The following is an 8,075-nucleotide window of genomic DNA, read 5'->3' as shown; positions in this document are numbered from 1 at the left end:
CTGGCTAACACAGCACCGGAATGTTGACTACATCCCCACTTTACGATCGTTTTACTGTCGACGAATAAGTGACGCTGGATGGTTGCGGCAAAAAACCAACACACTCGTAACAATTCACACTCGGTAATTAGAAGACAAGACAACCACCGACACATTCTCTGATGAGCTCGATTTTTATTTGCTTCGGTCGTGGGGGCGGCCGCCATATTGACTGTCGGAGGTGAGTGTTTCCACCGCACGGAAATAACGTATTAGGAATTAGAGGCGATTTAGCTGCGGCCGACAGTCGTCCATTCATTGGTCTCTTGTATTAGGTTTATTTTCTTGAAAGGTTACAACGCGTGAAGCAATAAAAAGGGTCTACTGGCAACATCTGGTTTATTGTTAGGATAGCCCCATGTTAGAATGGGCAAGGCAGACAGACCTGGTCTCTTTACGGATTTTCTGGACGGAAAATGCAGGTTCCAGATTGACTATGGATTATTGCGGGACCAATGTAATTATTTCTGTCAGTTTTCCTTGTTACGACTTCAGCTTCAGTGCAGTATCAAATTATCACTTCAATGAAATATAATGTTACGATTTTTGAAAACTTTGAGATTTTCGAATCAAAGTAAGGAAATTTAATAAATATTTCTACACATCATCGTGCACAGTCGTTGTGCTCTGACAGCATAGCACAAAAGATAACATTGCCGCTTGAAATTATGTTGTAAATCAAACTTCTAAATCTTATTCAAATGAAATGAACCTCAAAGGTTTACTGACTTTACGAAAAAGTTACTCAGATTTTTTATTGTAAGCTAAAAAACGCATGTTTCCGCCCGGGATCGAACCGGGGACCTTGCGCGTGTGAGGCGCACGTGATAACCACTACACTACGGAAACCGATGAATACTTGGCAAGCTAACATGGTAGTAATTATAAATTATGTATATAGTTCATCATCAATGGGAAATTATTCTCGAGGCATCCGTTTTCTCCTGTTTCATCTGCTTAATAATATGTTTAGACATTATATAATCCAGTAAGTCTTACCGAAAATCGTTGATATAATATTTGAAGTGTTCCATCTAGCATCTGATAAAACATTTACAGATTCAAAAAAAAATACGAAGAATGTTTTGCATTTTTACAGTAAAATTTGCGTATAATGATTTGGATAATTCTGGAAGGTCCAGTCTCGACGTGTGTTATCCAGTCCAAGTTCAGTTGCCGCTAAATTGATTGAAAGGAGTCCACTCCAAGCCAACCTCGCCAAGCACGACCTCGACTTATACCGCGTGTGGCATTTCCTCACTTCAATTCCCTCATTTCAGGAAGTCATAACTTTAATTCCGAACTTTAAGTTACGTTGAAAATAAATAAGTTTTAAATCGAGTTTAATAAAAATTTTAATTAGTTATATTTTAAGTAATACATGTCATTTAATTATACGAAATCCATTTCCTCTTTTTTAAGTAATACATGTCATTTAATTATTCAAAATCCATTTCCTCATCGCTCACCAAACCCGGCAGAATGCAAAAGGTGTCTGAACTATTCCCCAAATAATGTAACCGTCTCTCATAATGTAAAACATATCTCAATCGAATTTGTGTCAATGGCATTCTCATCGCAATGTTCCGATATTTTTAATAAGGAGAGTTTTAAATTAGATGTCATGTTGAATGCTGCCAGGAAATTTTATTGATACGTTTCCCTTAATTGTTTTCCATCCAGTGCCAATTCTGTTCCTATTAGCAAGACAAATTTATTCTATGACTCCAAGGTATAACAACGAAACTGGAATTTATTTAAATATACAGAGAATAAGCAACGATGATGATATTATACTGCTATTACGGAATCCTTACTATTTTTTTTATAATCAAATCCAGTTATGCTCCGTTCGAACTCACTGATGTATTGAACTTCGTAAATCAAGTGGAATTAGCTGTTTGTAAATCAAGTATTAGTAGCTAGTACATTTTTTTTTCCTCGTTTATTTTGCTGCACATAACACGTTCAAAATCAATATTATGTTCTAGGGAATAGTTATGTATTTCCAGCTGCAAAATTTATAATTTTATTAAGAATCAGACAACGTTGATGTCAGAATAACAGCAAATTTTGCACCACATGATTATTTTGGCATGCAGATGCAGCAAGTTTCACAGATTTAAGCATGTGAAGCATTCTTATTAGCAGCTTTTTCTTCAGCAATTCCAGCATATTTGAATTATTTTCATGTTAAAATGTCGCTTGCTATTTAAACAACCTAAAACAAACTGATTCTTTCGCGTTGTAGAAACCGTGTATGTATACGAGGAGTTTACTTGCTGAAGTGGAATTGACAACGAGTGACTGCATGCGTGGTGCACAAGACAAGGCTTCTCGAATATCTCTTGCAATACATAATTGTTCATGAACAGTTCACTTACAAATGTTGAATCACGAATTACGGACTTGTCACTGACGAAATTTGGTGGTATAGCCGTCTCGAATATTTTCAGCAAACGTATAAGTATAATGTTTATTTTGGATTTGGTTATTTTTTTGTGTTTTTTTTTTTGTGATTTCTTGCTAATTCATTTCCCACCTGCACCATGCAGGAGACGTGTAAATGCTGCTTATCTTGGTGCTAAAACGCCGACCAAGTTTATTCGTCGTGACAAGAACTGAAAGTTGATTTTGAAAAAAAATTATATTTACAGTATTTTCCTTTCTCCGATATCTCGTGTTAGTGATTGGAATTTGGAGGTATGGGAATATTCACTGTGCAGCGGCCCTTGATGCCTCAATACAGCGGCTTAAAAACGTACACACATCCACATCGAGAATAATTAATAGGGAATACAATAAAATTGCCGTAAAACTCAATAGCAAGTGGTCATTTGTGTGTTGGAAATGAAGTCCCCAATTACAAGTCGGGACTTGATTAAGAATACGAGTACCAACTGTTTAAAGCTGGGTTGTAAATTAAAATTTTACTTTGCATTTTTACCAGCATCACGTGCCTTGATTAAAATTATTCGGCTCACGCTTCCCGTTGTTGCACAGCTCGATTCAGAAATAAAGTTTGTTGCGAGTGTTCTCCTAAGTGTTCTCCTCGATGTAATTAGTAATGTTCAAAGTTTATTAAGGCTTGATGTTCCGCTGTGTTGATAGTGGTTTATATCAACATGTTCTTGTGAACCTTAAAGATTGTTATTTTTAAAATCTTACTATCACTGTTGTAATTAAATCGTGACAGAATACTTTTTGCCCAACAATATATTTCTACCTGTGGGTTGCATGCAGATCATAATATGTTTCTGAGTCTCAATTCGCACTTCTCCGAGTTCAGATATACATATTTTCGCTATTTCCTTGCTTTCATCGATTGCAGATCTCCTTGAGATTTGAATCATGTTACTCCAAAATGAGTATTTAATAAGTAATGTGACTTGAAAACAACAACGACATGTTATAATATTGTTAACATCCTTTTAAAAATATTATCATACTGCGAGAATCCTGGATAATTTTGGAATATCAAATTATAGTTTCCTGCATTTTAAAAATTTAACAGAGCCTTATTAGGACTTAGAAAATCGTCCCTGAAGTACAAGGCGACTCACGCAAGCCAAGCGTTTACAGGCCTCCCGCCTCCACACAACTCGACAACACTTTAATGCTGATTTACGGGCGTTATTCGCTCTGTGATTTGTGCACAAGAGATCATGTCGTGATTTGTACCTCAGTGCCTTTATGACGTGTTTCCCGCGGCTAACATGCAAGACTGACAGGCGGCTTGCTTGCCCAATACCAAAACCTCGAACTCCAAACCTCAACCGCTTGTGAATTTCTGCGCGAACACTTACTTATAATACCTTCACATATATGCTACATACTACAGAGTACAGACATCCATAGCAGTTAAATATTTATTTTAACAATTATCTCCTTGAACATTAATATTATAACAGCATTATTTCTAAACTAGTATGTGTAGTATTTATAACGATTGAAGATTTCAAACAATTGTTGACAGCTTTTCTCTTAGTTACGTACCTGAATTTATTAATTTATTTAAGCCTGCTTGAGCATTCCTAAACCGAAATTACTCCTAATCAATCAAGTCTGCATGAGCCAAAATTCCAGTCTTAACTAAAAGATTCCATCAGTGAAGCACGCGTAATTTTGTTAAATATTGCTATTTTTCTGAAACAAATGAAATTTCCTAAAAAATTCAACCCGGTTTTATCTTCATCAAATATAAAGAGTAATCAATTCTATCTCAGAAATAGGGAAAAATCACTGTAAAATATTTATATGGGTGATTAGATAGATTGAAATAGCGAATGTGTTTAAAAATTATGGTAGTAACCATGCAACTTCCGTAATATAGAGAAATAATTATTCATTGAATTGTCCACAAATTTACACTTTTTATTTCGGATCTATCACTTTTTCACGTAATTCAAATATGCGAGCATTTGATCGAATATATGGTTTATCTTATATGATAAGAAAAATTTAATTCTCTGGAAATGATTCACCAAAAAATATGTTCAATAAAACAATATCAAATTAGTGTATTATTAGTAAGTGAAACAAAGTTTTATGAAGAAATAAATGACAGATTTTAAATAGGTTTTCTCGTAATCTTCTTCAGTTCCCAACACAATTTTATTTATCATTCAATTATCTGTAGAAATTCTTAATAAAACAAAAATTCAAACTGCGGACTAAAAAAACTGAATGTAGTATTTTTTTCTTTATTTCCAGCCTTCGAAATTAAATTCTGGAGCCAAAGTTAACGCAGCCACAATAGCGCGGCTCCTACAGCCCTGAAATAAATCGTTCGACAGCGAGGCGAGCTCATCGAAATATCCCGTCGTTCTAATTCTCGAAACCTCGGCCGAAGGGAGTAAGATTTTCGAACTTACGGCCTGGGCGCTGCGTTTGGACGGCTACACGACGAGACCGGACCGGCCCGTGTAGGCTTGATGCGCTGCTTTCTTCGCTGTTGCTTCGTGTGTCCAACACTCACGAAGTTATGTCATGTGTATGATTTTTCAAAGCTTGATAATTTATTTTATGTATTAATATCAGAAGTCCAGATTTAAAATTTCGCGAATTGTGCATGTTTTTACAGATGTAAAATGATATCCGTCCTCTTCATTAAAAATTCGCTTTGTGAGAGATTAAAATCAGTGAACTCAAACTACTCCAGGAATTTTGGCTGGAAATAAACCTTAATTTTTGGGGACTTTTAAGCTTTTGGACTGATTTTTTGTTGGTCAGCGCCGGGTCGTCGAGCAATTTATGAGAAAGCAGGCTCGCTCGTGCACTCTGCACGGCATCATGGAGGAATACACGAATATACGGCAAGCGTAAAAATACACGACTACGTAAACAATATACGAGGATACGGCGAACGCTCATGTACAAGGCTTTGTAAAAAATATACGGGTGCATGGCGAGCGTGCAACTGCAAAGCTTCGTAAACAGTATACGGGCTCACGACGAGTGCGCAACTGTTGCCAGCAATTTCTTGTAAGCAATTCTTATCACAAGAACAAGAAGTTTTGTCTTTGTTATGAATTAGGTGCAGGGTTGGCATTTTTGGACTTCTCGGGCATTGTTGGTAGCGGTAACGTCGGTAAAATTTTAATCATGATTTGAAGCAGACCGTCTTGTTAAGGGAGAAAATTTAACTTATTATCCATTAGCTTGTAAACAGGTAATCATTTTGCATTCGATGTACCAACATAGAAGTTGAACGGTTACACAAGCATTAAGTATTAAGTATAGAAAGTTTCAAAATAATGGTATATGCAAGTAAACAAATATCCATTTACGATTTTACACTTTTCATTTCAGAATGTATTGACTGCTAATAATTCTCCCGGACGCGCATTGCGATTCAAACACTTATGTGATTATTATTATTAACCCCACATTATTCACTTCGAAAATCATATTAAGAAAAATTTTAAAAAATTATTGTTGAATTTTGAATGTTAAGAAAAAAGAAAAAGTGTTCTAGTACATTATTTTTGAAATGAATTTAGTTTGTAGTAGAAAAATATATACGAATTTAAATCAAAATATACATTCCTTCGTTCGACTGGAAATATTGGCAATGATTCTGAACGGAATGTCATTAAATTATATTAAAATTAATTTTCTTCATAGAATTAGGCTTTTGGGAAAGAATAATGAATAATTCGATGGACGTTGCTTTCATAGGCCAAATCGTGAAACCTATTGCGACATCCATGTGTATATTTAGACAATTCCTATCTCGGAAAACTCAAAAACATTCCCAGAATTTAGCAATATTCTCCACCACTCGCGGGATTCTTTAAAAGCTTCAAAAATAGTCACTTCTTGGCAGCATAACAGACTGCAGTTGGAAAACGATAGCCCGGCTTAGCAAGATAAGGCATTTTTAGTCTATTAGTGAATTTTTTCGGGTATTCTAAAACATAGCTTAGATCTTAAAGCCCTGGTTTCCTACACTAATCCCTGTGGTGTAATCTGCAGCGCTATAGTGAGTTAAGTGGCATCACTTAAGGACTTTCCACGCCATGATATTATCAACTGTATTAATCATGGAAAAGTCTGTGTATGCTTGATTTCACGACAAAATGTTGTGGGTGTTCCAAACTGGAATTCGGATCATGGAGTATCAATCTAAAAATTACTTCGAAAAAATTAGTGACTTAAATGTTGATGATTTTGAGCTGTTGAAAACTTGCTTCAGATAGAATTCATGAGAACTACTTCACTTCAGTTGGAAGTAAAGCAATTCGGATTTGTCGAAGTAAACGCCTCTCGTGTGAATGGGTATATTTTTAGGCAAATGATTATTATGAAAACTGATAGCCTTAAAGCACCTCGACTGGAGTCCTGGTAGCTTTCTGTGCAAGTTACTTTGTCAGGTAAATTTTTATTACAACAACATATTATTTTTATTATTACAACACTTCTCTTTAACTTCACTTCTTGTCTGTTTGTTTGTTTGTTTGTTTGATTGTTTGTTTGTTTGTTTGTTTGTCTGCTACAAATCTTGTAATCGAAATTTAACACACTTCTACTTATCCTATCGATCTGAAATTTTGCACACTTGTGTAAAGTTGGAGACAATGCATGAATCAAATGTAAAAATAAATGATTTTAAAAATTACTTCTTTTCAATATTAAAAGAATTGAAAAAATAATTTTGTCAGCTACAAATCTTATAACTGATATTTGACACACTTTTACCTGTCTAATTGATCTGAAATTTTGCACACTTGTGTGAAGTCAGAGGCAAGCCATGAATCAATTAATAGAATAAATAATTTTGAGAAAAAAAATTATATATTAAAAAAAATTTAAAAATTAATTTTTTTAATTCGAAAATTAAATGAGATGTGCATCTGTAAGATTGGAGACACAGGATTCTTTTTGAAGTGTTGTTTTTAAAAAGTAATTTTTAAACGCATATTATTCTCTTTAACTTCACTTCTTGTTGTTTGCTTGTTTATTTGTTTGTCTGTCTGCTACAAATCTTATAATCGAACTTTAACAAACTTCTTCTTTTCCTATCGATATGAAATTTTGCACACTTGCGTAAAGTTGGAGACAATGCATGAATCAACTGACAAAATAATTAATTTTGAAAAATTAAAAAAAAATTTTTAATATTAAAAAAAATTGAAACAATAATTTTGTCTTCTACAAATTTATAACCGATATTCAACACACTTTTACCTGACCAACCGATCTGAAATTTTGCACACTGGCGTGAAGTCAGAGACAATGTGCATGAATAAATTGACAGAATAAATAATATTAGAAATTTAAATGTCTTTCATATATTAAAAAAATTTAAAAATTAATTTTTTTAATATATGAAAATAAAATTAGAAATTCATTGTAGATGTGTAACATCGGAAACACCGTATTCTTTAGAAGTTTTGTCTTTAAAAATTAATTTTAAAACGCATATTGTTTAATTAAAAATATAAGTTATGTCAATAATCGAATAACTGCACTTCCGCCAATTATTTAATGTCGTTTTACATAATGAACCAACAAAGTAATATTTATTAAAAATA

At 34.0% G+C, this 8,075-nt stretch overlaps 1 non-coding gene across 1 annotated transcript; it reads right to left on the bottom strand.

Annotated features, from left to right (window-relative positions):
• Positions 1–815: 815 nt before the first annotated feature.
• Trnav-cac lies at positions 816–888 on the bottom strand. Its single transcript has one exon. It is a non-coding gene; the product is annotated as a tRNA-Val (tRNA).
• Between the last annotated feature and the right edge of the window lie 7,187 nt (positions 889–8,075).

The sequence above is a fragment of the Hyalella azteca genome, unplaced genomic scaffold (assembly GCF_000764305.2).
Source record: "Hyalella azteca isolate HAZT.00-mixed unplaced genomic scaffold, Hazt_2.0.2 contig13515, whole genome shotgun sequence".
Taxonomy (NCBI): Eukaryota; Metazoa; Arthropoda; class Malacostraca; order Amphipoda; family Hyalellidae; genus Hyalella; species Hyalella azteca.
The sequence above is the reverse complement of the archived record's forward strand: the minus strand, read 5'-3'. Positions and strand labels throughout refer to the sequence as shown.